Source organism: Manis pentadactyla, chromosome 5 (genome assembly GCF_030020395.1).
Source record: "Manis pentadactyla isolate mManPen7 chromosome 5, mManPen7.hap1, whole genome shotgun sequence".
Taxonomy (NCBI): domain Eukaryota; kingdom Metazoa; phylum Chordata; class Mammalia; order Pholidota; family Manidae; genus Manis; species Manis pentadactyla.
The window spans coordinates 156,182,830-156,196,440 of NC_080023.1; the positions used below are offsets into that span (position 1 = coordinate 156,182,830).

The window sequence follows — 13,611 nt, forward strand, 5'->3', positions numbered from 1 at the left end:
GCTTTTTTAAAAACTATTTATCTATAGTTTTATTTTCATGGAACAAACATATCCTAGCAGGGAGAAAGAAGGTAAGTTTTTTCCCTAAAGAAAGAAAATGAATAATTACCCAACTCTTATTTCTGCTAGTCCCATTTTACTCAAAATGAGTAAGATGGAAATTCTGATAAGCATAAAAGAACTTAATATACTTTGGAGGCAGGGAAATCCAGGTTCAAATCTTGTCCTCATTATATAACCTTTAAAATAAGGGCTTATGTCTCTATGCTTTGCTTATAACGCACCAAATATTCCTGGAAGGATTGGAAACAGCAATGGTTGCCAAAGACAACAAGAATTAGGCCACCAGAAATAAGAGTGGGAGGGAAACTTCAACAATTTTTTAAATCTGTAGATTTTTTTGAACCATGTGAATATATCATCTAATAGAAAATTAATAAATAACCAGGTATTTCATAATATCAAGATATTACTGTTAAATTGGGGGGAATAATATGGTTTTGCAATTATGTTTAAAAAGAGTCATTATCTTGTAGAAACACTGAAATATATGCAGGTAAAATTCTCTGATATCTGGGCTTTGTTTCAAAATAATCCAAAGGGAGTGAGGTAGGGAGGGAAGAGTGAATGGGGTTAAAGAGAAAAGACAGGCCATCAGCTGGCAATTGTTGAAGCTAGACTATGAGTAAATGGGGATCATTATATGTTATGTGTCATATGTATATATATATGTCTCTACTTTGTGTGTGTGAAGATTCTCATAATGAAAAGTTTTAAAATAAAATTCAAAAGAATACAATGTTAAAGAAAAATTTTAAAAAACAAATAAAACAAAGTAAATAGGAGGAATATAATGAAGTCATATAAATTCAGTCCCAGCAGAGTTTGGCAAATGATCTTAACCTCTTTCCATCCTCTAAAAATTAGTGAGTGACATAAAATAAAATATTTGACCTCATTTTTAAAAAATGTTAATAAGACTACACTGAAATTAACTTTCCCTCAAACAGTTAAACATAGAATTACCATAAGGCTCAGCAATTCCACTCCCAAGTACATATCCAAAAAACTGAGACCAGGTGCTCAAATAATTGCATGTACACCCAGGTTCACAGCAGCACTATTCACAATGGCCCAAAGGGGGAAACATAGCAAATGTTCATCAACAGATGAAAGGATAAACAAGTTGTGGTATATACACACAATGAGTGTCATTCAGCCCTAAAAAGGAACACTGACATGCTGCAGCATTGGCGAACCGCAAAAACATCATCCTATGTGAAAGAAGCATGATATAAGAATCAAAAGGTCCTATATTGTATGATTCCATTTATATGAAATGTCTACAATAGGTAAACCCACAGACAGAAAGCAGGTGGTTGTCAGGGGTTAGGGGAATGGGGACTAACTGCTTAATGTATACAAGATTTCTTTCCGGGATAATAAAAATATTTTGGAACTAGATGGAGGTGGTGCCTGTACAAATTTAAGTGTACTAAATGCCACTGAACTGTTTACCTTAAGTAGTTAATTTTGTTATGTGACTTTCATCTCAAAAAAAGAACATAAAAAACAAAACCACAAAACGCCAAGACAGCTTTTCTTGTTTGTTTTTTGAGATACCATTTTGTACTTATCAGCTTGACAAATATGTAGAAGTTCAAAAAGGCCCTGTATTGGGAAGGGTGTACTGCCCTGAATGGGAAGATGAACCAGCAATTTCCCTGGAGGGTTAATTTCTCAACATCTATCAAAGTTTAAATGGCAAATATGAAGCTCGTCATATTGTATGCACAAAGTTTATATTTGCAGGAAAAAAGTCTTAAAAAACCAAATTCCCATCAAAAGGGTACTGGTTAAATAAATTATGCTATGCCCAAATGCTGGAATACTATGTAGTTATAAAAAGGAATCAGCATGGAGGGGCGGAAGATGGCGGCGTGAGTAGAGCAGCGGAAATCTCCTCCCAAAACCACATATATCTATGAAAATATAACAAAGACAACCCTTCCTAGAATAAAGACCAGAGGACACAGGACAATATCCAGACCACATCCGCACCTGAGAGAACCCAGCGCCTCGCGAAGGGGGTAAGACACAAGCCCCGGCCCGGCGGGAGCCGAGCGCCCCTCCCCCCAGCTCCCGGCGGGAGAAGAGCAGGCAGAGCGGGAGGGAGACGGAGCCCAGGACTGCCGAGCACCCAGCCCCAGCCATCCGGGCCCAGACACAGTACGTGCCCAGGGGGCCCTGGATACTAGGAAAACAGGGCAGCAAGAACAGTGAGCGGGCACCGGAGGCCGGGCGCCAGAGGACATAAAAAAAGCGCGCAACCAATTATTTTTTTTCTTTTTTTTTGCTGCTTTGTTTTGGCGAGCGCTTTTTGGAAGTCTTAAAGGGATAGGGACCCCAATACTAGGGAAACAGGGAAGCAAGAAAAGTGAGCAGGCACCAGTGGCCTGGTGCTGGAGAACACCAGAAAAGCGAGCGCCCATTTTTTTTTTTCCTGTTTTGTTTTGGCGAGCGCTTTTTGGAAGTCTTGAAGGGATTGGGACCCCAATACTAGGGAAACAGGGCAGCAAGACTGGTGAGCAGAGGCCTGAGGCTGGCACCGGAGAATAAAGAAAAACGAGCAGCCACCTTTTTTTTTTTTTAATTAAAAAAAATTTTTTTTCCTTAAATTTAAAAATTTTTTTTTTTTTTTTGGTGGTCGTTTTGTTTTGGCGGGTGCTTTTTGGAAGTCTTAAAGGGGCAGGGCGGGACACTTAATCCAGAGGTAGGGAATCCGGGGATCTCTGGGCACCCTAACCCCTGGGCTGCAGGGAGCAGGGAGGCCCCTTATGGAGATAAATAGCCTCCCAGCCGCTCCCCCTCCAACTCGACTCCACCACTTTGGAGCAGCTGCCCGAGCCAGGCCACGCCCACAGCAACAGCGGAGATTAACTCCATAGCAACCGGGCAGGAAGCAGAAACCCTGTCTGCGCGCAGCTGCGCAGCACAAGCCACTAGAGGTCGCTGTTCTCCCAGGAGAGGAGGGCCACAAACCAACAAGAAAGGAAGTTCTTCCAGCCGTCACTCGTCCCAGCTCTGCAAACTATTCCTATCACCATGAAAAGGCAAAGCTACAGGCAGACAAAGATCACAGAGACAACACCAGAGAAGGAGACAGACCTAACCAGTCTTCCTGAAAAAGAATTCAAAATAAGAATCATAAACATGCTGACAGAGATGCAGAGAAATAAGCAAGAGAAATGGGATGAAGTCCGGAGGGAGATCACAGATGAAACAAAGGAGATCACTTTCTGGAGAAAGAAATGAAACAAACTCTGGAAGGGTTTATAAGCAGAATGGATAGGATGCAAGAGGCCATTGATGGAATTGAATCCAGAGAACAGGAACGCATAGAAGCTGACATAGAGAGAGACAAAAGGATCTCCAGGAATGAAACAATATTAAGAGAACTGTGTGACGAATAGAAAAGGAACAATATCCATATTATAGGGGTTCAAGAAGAAGAAGAGAGAGGAAAAGAGATGGAAAGTATCTTAGAAGAAATAATTGCTGAAAACTTCCCCAAACTGGGGGAGGAAATAATCGAACAGACCACAAAAATACACAGAACCCCCAACAGAAAGGATCCAAGGAGGACAACACCAAGACACATAATAATTAAAATGGCAAAGATCAAGGACAAGGAAAGAGTTTTAAAGGCAGCTAGAGAGAAAAGGGTCACCTATAAAGAAAAACCCATCAGGCTAACATCAGATTTCTCGACAGAAACCCTACAGGCCAGAAGAGAATGGCATGATATATTTAATACAATGAAACAGAAGGGCTTTGAACCAAGGATACTGTATCCAGCACAACTATCGTTCAAATATGACGGTGGGATTAAACAATTTCCAGACAAACAAAAGCTGAGGGAATTTGCTTTCCACAAACCACATCTACAGAACATCTTACAGGGACTGCTCTAGATGGGAGCACTCCTAGAAAGAGCACAGCACAAAACACCCAACATATGAAGAATCAAGGAGGAGGAATAAGAAGGGAGAGAAGAAAAGAATCTCCAGACAGTGTATATAACAGCTCAATAAGCGAGCTAAGTTAGGCAGTAAGATACTAAAGAGGCTAACCTTGAACCTTTGGTAACCACGAATTTAAAGCCTGCAATGGCAATAAGTACATATCTTTCAATAGTCACCTTAAATGTTAATGGGCTGAATGCACCAATCAAAAGACACAGAGTAATAGAATGGATAAAAAAGCAAGACCCATCTATATGCTGCTTACAAGAAACTCACCTCAAACCCAAAGACATGTACAGACTAAAAGTCAAGGGATGGAAAAACATTTTTCAAGCAAACAACAGCGAGAAGAAAGCAGGGGTTGCAGTACTAATATCAGACAAAATAGACTTCAAAACAAAGAAAGTAACAAGAGATAAAGAAGGACACTACATAATGATAAAGGGCTCAGTCCAACAAGAGGATATAACCATTCTAAATATATATGCACCCAACACAGGAGCACCAGCATATGTGAAACAAATACTAACAGAACTAAAGGGGGAAATAGACTGCAATGCATTCATTCTAGGAGACTTCAACACACCACGCACCCCAAAGGACAGATCCACCGGGCAGAAAATAAGTAAGGACACGGAAGCACTGAACAACACAGTAGAGCAGATGGACCTAATAGACATCTATAGAACTCTACACCAAAAGCAACAGGACATACATTCTTCTCAAGTGCACATGGAACATTCTCCAGAATAGACCACATACTAGGCCACAAAAAGAGCCTCAGAAAATTCCAAAAGATTGAAATCCTACCAACCAACTTTTCAGACCACAAAGGCATAAAACTAGAAATAAACTGTACAAAGAAAGCAAAGAGGCTCACAAACACATGGAGGCTTAACAACACGCTCCTAAATAATCAATGGATCAATGACCAAATCAAAATGGAGATCCAGCAATATATGGAAACAAATGACAACAACAACACTAAGCCCCAACTTCTGTGGGACACAGCAAAAGCAGTCTTAAGAGGAAAGTATATAGCCATCCAAGCATATTTAAAAAAGGAGGAGCAATCCCAAATGAATGGTCTAATGTCACAATTATCGAAATTGGAAAAAGAAGAACAGATGAGGCCTAAGGTCAGCAGAAGGAGGGACATAATAAAGATCAGAGAAGAAAGAAATAAAATTGAGAAGAATAAAACAATAGCAAAAAATAATGAAACCAAGAGCTGGTTCTTCGAGAAAATAAACAAAATAGATAAGCCTCTAGCCAGACTTATTAAGAAGAAAAGAGAGTCAACACAAATCAACAGTATCAGAAACGAGAAAGGAAAAATCACGACGGTCCCCACAGAAATACAATGAATTATTAGAGAATACTATGAAAACCTATATGCTAACAAGCTGGAAAACCTAGGAGAAATGGACAACTTCCTAGAAAAATACAACCTTCCAAGATTGACCCAGAAAGAAACAGAAAATCTAAACGGACCAATTACCAGCAACGAAATTGAAGCGGTAATCAAAAAACTACCAAAGAACAAAACCCCCAGGCCAGATGGATTTACCTTGGAATTTTATTAGACATACAGGGAAGACATAATACCCATTCTCCTTAAAGTTTTCCAAAAAATAGAGGAGGAGGGGATACTCCCAAACTCATTCTATGAAGCTAACATCACTCTAATACCAAAACCAGGCAAAGACCCCACCAAAAAAGAAAACTACAGACCAATATCCCTGATGAACGTAGCTGCAAAAATACTCAACAAAATATTAGCAAACCGAATTCAAAAATACATCAAAAGGATCATACACCATGACCAAGTGGGATTCATCCCAGGGATGCAAGGATGGTACAACATTCGAAAGTCCATCAACATCATCCACCACATCAACAAAAAGAAAGACAAAAACCACATGATCATCTCCATAGATGCTGAAAAAGCATTTGACAAAGTTCAACATCCATTCATGATAAAAACTCTCAGCAAAATGGGAATAGAGGGCAAGCACCTCAACATAATAAAGGCCATCTATGATAAACCCACAGCCAACATTATATTGAACAGCGAGAAGCTGAAAGCATTTCCTCTGAGATCGGGAACTAGACAGGGATGCCCACTCTCCCCACTGTTATTTAACATAGTACTGGAGGTCCTAGCCACGGCAATCAGACAAAACAAAGAAATACAAGGAATCCAGATTGGTAAAGAAGAAGTTAAACTGTCACTATTTGCAGATGACATGATACTGTACATAAAAAACCCTAAAGACTCCACCCCAAAACTACTAGAACTGATATCGGAATACAGCAAAGTTGCAGGATACAAAATCAACACACAGAAATCTGTGGCTTTCCTATATACTAACAATGAACCAACAGAAAGAGAAATCAGGAAAACAACTCCATTCACAACTGCATCAAAAAAAAAAAAAAAACCTAGGAATAAACCTAACCAAAGAAGTGAAAGACTTATACTCTGAAAACTACAAGTCACTCTTAAGAGAAATTAAAGGGGACACTAACAGATGGAAACTCATCCCATGCTCGTGGCTAGGAAGAATTAATATCGTCAAAATGGCCATCCTGCCCAAAGCAACATACAGATTTGATGCAATCCCTATGAAACTACCAGCAACATTCTTCAATGAACTGGAACAAATAATTCAAGAATTCATACGGAAACACCAAAGACCCCGAATAGCCAAAGCAATCCTGAGAAAGAAGAATAAAGTAGGGGGGATCTCACTCCCCAACTTCAAGCTCTACTATAAAGCCATAGTAATCAAGACAATTTGGTACTGGCACAAGAGCAGAGCCACAGATCAATGGAACAAACTAGAGAATCCAGGCATTAACCCAGACATATATGGTCAATTAATATTTGATAAAGGAGCCATGGACATACAATGGCGAAATGACAGTCTCTTCAACAGGTGGTGCTGGCAAAACTGGACAGCTACATGTAGGAGAATGAAACTGGACCATTGTCTAACCCCATATACAAAAGTAAACTCAAAATGGATCAAAGACCTGAATGTAAGTCATGAAACCATTCAACTCTTGGAAGAAAACATAGGCAAAAACCTCTTAGATATAAACATGAGTGACCTCTTCTTGAACATATCTCCCCGGGCAAGGAAAACAACAGCAAAAATGAGTAAATGGGACTATATTAAGCTGAAAAGCTTCTGTACAGCAAAAGACACCGTCAATACAACAAAAAGGAATCCTACAGTATGGGAGAATATATTTGAAAATGACACATCCGATAAAGGCTTGACGTCCAGAATATATAAAGAGCTCACAAGCCTCAACAAATAAAAAACAAATAACCCAATTAAAAAATGGGCAGAGGAACTGAACAGACAGTTCTCCAAAAAAGAAATACAGATGGCCAACAGACACATGAAAAGATGCTCCACATCACTAATTATCAGAGAAATGCAAATTAAAACTACAATGAGGTATCACCTCACACCAGTAAGGATGGTTGCCATCCAAAAGACAAACAACAACAAATGTTGGCGAGGCTGTGGAGAAAGGGGAACCCTCCTACACTGCTGGTGGGAATGTAAGTTAGTTCAACCATTGTGGAAAGCAGTATGGAGGTACATCAAAATGCTCAAAACAGACTTACCATTTGACCCAGGAATTGCACTCCTAGGAATTTACCCTAAGAATGCAGCAATCAAGTATGAGAAAGATCAGTGCACCCCTATGTTTATCGCAGCACTATTTACAATAGCCAAGAATTGGAAGCAACCTAAATGTCCATCGATAGATGAATGGATAAAGAAGATGTGGTACATATACACAATGGAATACTACTCAGCCATAAGAAAAGGGCAAATCCAACCATTTGCAGCAACATGGATGGAGCTGGAGGGTATTTTGCTCAGTGAAACAAGCCAAGCAGAGAAAGAGAAATACCAAATGATTTCACTCATCTGTGGAATATAAGAACAAAGGAAAAACTGAAGGAGCAAAACAGCAGCAGAATCACAGAACTCAAGAATGGACTAACAGGTACCAAAGGGAAAGGGACTGGGGAGGATGGGTGGGTAGGGAGGGATAAGGGGGGGAGAAGTAGGGGGGTATTAAGATTAGCATCCATAGCGGGGTGGGAGAAAGGGGAGGGCTGTACAACACAGAGAAGACAAGTAGTGATTCTACAACAGGTTGCTACGCTGATGGACAGTGACTGTAAAGGAGTATATAGGGGGGACCTGGTATAGGGGAGAGCCTAGTAAACAAAGTATTCGTCATGTAAGTGTAGATTAATGATTAAAAAAAAAAAATGCAGTTCCTATGTGGTGACCTCTAATGAGTTCTACACAATGATATAAAGGACATATAAAAGTGTAGGCAAAGGGTCTGTTTGTGTTTATACAGAGGATCAAAGCCTAATTTGGCTACCCCGAAAATGAACTAAGAAACGATATGAAAGAGAACTTCCAACATCAGCACTCTCGGGAAGACTCATGCCAGAAGATGATCATCAAAAAACCCCAACAAAGATCCACGCACTGCTACAGCTGTAGATGCACTCATCCCACCAGCTCCTGGACTTGCCATGGGAATGAAGGAGATATCTAAGCTGGCCTGTGCATACAGTAAAACAACAAATTTGACTGGATCTATACTGTTGGAACTCAACCAAGAATTAGGAGAAGTGCAAATTGTAGCGCTCCAAAATCTTACAACTACAGACTATTTACTGTTAAAAGAACATATGGGATGTGAACAGTGCCCAGGAATGGGTTGTTTTAATTTGTCTGATTTTTCTCAAACTACTCAAATTCAGTTAGATAATAACCATCATATCATTGATAAGTTTTCACAAATGCCTAGGGTGCCTAACTGGTTTTCTTGGTTTCACTGGAGATGGCTGGTAATTACAGGTATGCTTTGGTTATGTAACTATACTCCTATTATGTTAATGTGTGTGTGCAATTTAAGTAGTAGCTTAAAACCTATACATGCTGAAGTTACTCTACAAGAAGATATGTCAAAGAAATAATCAATCTTCCCATGTTTTCTCCCGCCTGCTACTTCTATAGCTTTTCTTCTTTCTTCCTAATTACAACGAATTCTTAAATAGAATTCGTGCCTCATATCAAATTTACCGAGTATCGTAACTCCTCCAAGTGGTAAAGATACCTCAAGACAAATGCTGGGCATAGAAGCCACAGGGCATAAATATGCAAAGAAATAAAAAGCTAACCATTTCAAACAATAAGGCTTCTCTCTCACTTACCAACTTAACATTTCCCTGTATGGCCCCGGAAGATGACTGGTTAGCCAGAGACGGGTAAGATTCCTCAAGGGAGGAACAACCTAAGACAGGCACAGTCGCAGGGGGGTCATCAGGTGAGAAATTGGGGATCAACAGAGGTGAGGCTTAGAACCTCACCCCCCCTGTTCTGAGAGAAATCTTCTGCATATGTGGATGTTTTATTGCCCTTGTCTAGCTTGGATTAACACATAGTCTACAGGCACACACCTGATCATCTACATTTGCTCTCTTACAACACTAAACTATGTTTTCTACCTTTATGTTGTATCTACCTACCACTTCAGCATCTTATTAAAAATAATAAAGAGAGAAATGTGGTATCCACATATAAATCAAGTATAAAAATCAAATGTGTATTCATATTTGAACTGTTTATAGTTCATAATGCATGAGCAAAACCAAAAGTTTCTGTGATGACTGCCCTTGTACTGTTCACCATGTAACTTATTCACTATGTAAGAATTTGTTCTCCATGTAAGAACTTGTTCGTTATGCTTCAGAAGATTGGAGAGTGACGAAAATTAGGCTTGGGGTGGATTAATGATTGTGCATTGAGCATTGACTCCCCTATACAGAATTTTATTGTTGTTAACAACCATTTGATCAATAAATATGAGAGATGCCCTAACAACAACAACCAAGAAAAAGTACACACTTCCAATTGTAAAATAAATAAGCAACCAGGATGTAATGTATAGCATAAGGAATATAGTCAAAATATTGTAACAACTTGGTATGGTGATAGCTGGTACTTAGAATTATCATGTATATAAATGTTGAATCACTGTGTTGTACACCTGAAACTAATGTAATGTAATACTGTGTGTCAACTACCCTTCAATAAAAAATAATTATCTAAAAAAAAAAAAAAAAAAAAAAAAGAACATAAGGGATGTGAACATTCCCCAGGAATGGGTTGTTTTAATTTGTCTGATTTCTCTCAGACTGTTCAAGTTCAGTTGGACAATATCCACCATATCATAGATAAGTTTTCACAAATGCCTAAGGTGCCTAACTGGTTTTCTTGGTTTCACTGGAGATGGCTGGTAATTACAGATATGCTTTGGTTATGTAACTATACTCCTATTATGTTAATGTGAGTGCGCAATTTAAGTAGTAGCTTAAAACCTATACATGCTGAAGTTACTCTACAAGAAGATATGTCAAAGAAATAATCAATCTTCCCATGTTTTCTTCCGCCTGCTACTTCTATAGCTTTTCTTCTTCCTTCCTAATTACAACCCTTAAATAGAATTCGTGCCTCATATCAAATTTACCGAGTATCATAATTCTTCCAAGTGGTAAAGATACCTCAAGACAAATGCTGGGCATAGAAGCTACAGGGCATAAATATGCAAAGAAATAAAAAGCTAACCATTTCAAACAATAAGGCTTCTCTCTCACTTACCAACTTTACATTTCCCTGTATGGCCCCGGAAGATGACTGGTTAGCCAGAGACGGGTAAGATTCCTCAAGGGAGGAACAACCTAAGACAGGCACAGTCGCAGGGGGGTCATCAGGTGAGAAATTGGGGATCAACAGAGGTGAGGCTTAGAACCTCACCCCCCCATTCTGAGAGAAATCTTCTGCATACGTGGATGTTTTATTGCCCTTGTCTAGCTTGGATTAACACATAGCCTACAGGCACACACCTGATCATCTACATTTGCTCTCTTACAACACTAAACTATGTTTTCTACCTTTATCTTGTATCTACCTACCACTTCAGCATTTTATTAAAAATAATAATAATAAAGAGAGAAATGTGGTATCCACATATAAATCAAGTATAAAAATCAAATGAGTATTCATATTTGAACTGACTGTTTATAGTTCATAATGCATGAGCAAAACCGAAAGTTTCTGTGATGGCTGCCCTTGCACTGTTCACCATGTAAGAGCTTATTCACTATGTAAGAATTTGTTCTCCATGTAAGAACTTGTTTGTTACGCCTCAGAAGATTGGAGACTGATTAAAATTAGGCTTGGGGTGGATTAATGACTGTGCATTGAGCATTGACTCCCCTATACAGAATTTTATTGTTGTTAACAACCATTTGATCAATAAATATGAGAGATGCCCTCACAAAAAAAAAAAAAAAAAAAAAAAGTACACACTTCCAATGGTAAAATAATAAGTAACTGGGATGTAATGAATATAGTCAAGATATTGTAACAGCTTGGTATGGTGATAGCTGGTACCTAGAATTGTCATGTATATAAATGTTGAATCACTATGTTGTACACCTGAAACTAATGTAATGTAATACTGTGTGTCAACTACCCTTCAATAAAAAATAATTATCTACAAAAAAATGAATAAATAAATAAATAAAAAATAAAAAGGAATCAGCAAGGGAGAGCCAAGAGGACAGCATGAGTAGTTCAGCAGAAATCTCCTCCCAAAAACATATATTTTTGAAAATACAACAAATACAACTATTCCTAAAGGAGACACCAGCGGATACAGTACAATAGCCAGGCTACATCTACATCTGTGAGAACTCAGCATCACATGAAGAGGGTAAGATATAAGCCGTGGCCCAGCAGGACCCGAATGCCCCCCTACCCCAGACCCTGGCAGAAAGAAAGGAGTTGGAGCAGGGAAGGAGTGAAAGCCCATGACTGCTAAACAACCAGCTCTAGAAATCCACACCGGGAGCGCAGAAACACGGTGCACGGGGTGCTGGATATTAGAGAAACGAAAAAGCAAAACCTGCAAGCGGATCCCCGCAACTGGAGCCCCTGAGACAAAAGAAAAGCGAGTGCTTTTTGCAAGTCTTAAAGGGACAGGGACCCCACAGCTGGACGAAGTTGTCCCGGCGCATTGAGCCCAGCAGGCTGGGAATTCCGGGGAACGCTAGGCGACCTAACCCCCTGAGCGGCAGTGCACCTCTGAAGCCCCTCACGGCAATAAGCAGCCTGCCAGTCGTTCCCCCAACTGGCGCGGACCCCAACACACTGGCCCAGTAGTAGAAGAGTGGCAATGCGCACCGGGGGCAGCGGCACCAGAGGGGACTGGGAGAGGCCTGTGTGAGCCTGCGGTGGCAGCAGCAACCCAGCAGCCCGGGAACAGCCCGTGCACACCGGCAGCGGCACCAGAGGGGCCTGGGAGTGGCCCATGGGAGCCGGTGGCGGCAGCGGAGGAGCAGCCCAGGAGCAGCAGCGGCCCTGGCAGCCGCCCAGAATCTCAGCCCAGCGCACAGCCGCCCAGGCCGGACCCAAAGGTTGTTGGTTCCACACAGCTGCCCGGCAGGGGTGCCGCTTTTGCAGGACAGCACACCCAGCATGCCTGCCACACCCCGCAGGGCTCTGCGCTACTCTGATGGAGACCCTGCCTACAGCAGCTTAGGGGATTAACCCGGAGGCAGCTCCAGGAGTGCAGGTAACCGACACAGGTAGCGGAGAAGGGCAAGGCGACCAGCAAGCAGGAAAGGACTTTGTTCTCTGAGCTGACACACGCGCTACCTGCCTACAGCTACCTCTATCACCATGAAAGGGCAGAAGAATTTAGTCCAGTCCAAAATAGCCCAGACAACCCCTGAGAGAGGGCTTGGGGAGATAGACCTAACCAATATCCCCGAAAAAGAATTCAAAGTAAAGGTCATAACCATGGTGATGGATCTGCACAGAAATATTCAAGAGCTAAAGGAGCAAGTACAGAGGGAGAATACAGAAATAAAACAATCTCTGGAAGGACTTAACAGCAGACCGGATAAGGTGCAAGAGGCCGTTAATGGAATAGAAATCAGAGAACAGGAACGCAGAGAAGCTGAGGCAGAGAGAGATAAAGGGATCTCCAGGAATGAAACAATATTATGAGAACTGTGGGACCAATCGAAACAGAACAATATTCGCATTACAGGGGTACCAGAAGAAGAAGATAGAGAAAAAGGAATAGAAAAGTATCTTTGAAGAAATAATTGCTGAAAACCTCCCCAAACTGGGGGAGGAAATAGTCTCTCAGACCATGGAAGTACACAGAACTGCCAACAGAAGGGAACCAAAGAAGACAACACCAAGACACATAATAATTAAAATGGCAAAGATCAAGGACAAGGACAGAGTATTAAAGGCAGCCAGAGAGAGAGAAAAGGTCACCTACAAAGGAAAACCCATCAGGCTATCATCAGACTTCTCAACAGAAACCTTACAGGCCAGAAGAGAATGGCATGATATATTTAATGCAATGAAACAGAAGGGCCTTGAACCAAGAATACTGTATACAGCACGATTATCATTTAAATATGAAGGAGGGATTAAACAATTCCCAGACAAGC

General features: G+C 40.7%; 1 protein-coding gene across 2 annotated transcripts in view; it reads right to left on the reverse strand.

Annotated features, from left to right (window-relative positions):
- Positions 1-13,611, reverse strand: part of TRPC4AP (transient receptor potential cation channel subfamily C member 4 associated protein) — a 96,166-nt gene that overhangs the window by 23,556 nt on the left and 58,999 nt on the right. The gene's annotated exons all lie outside the window — the stretch shown is intronic.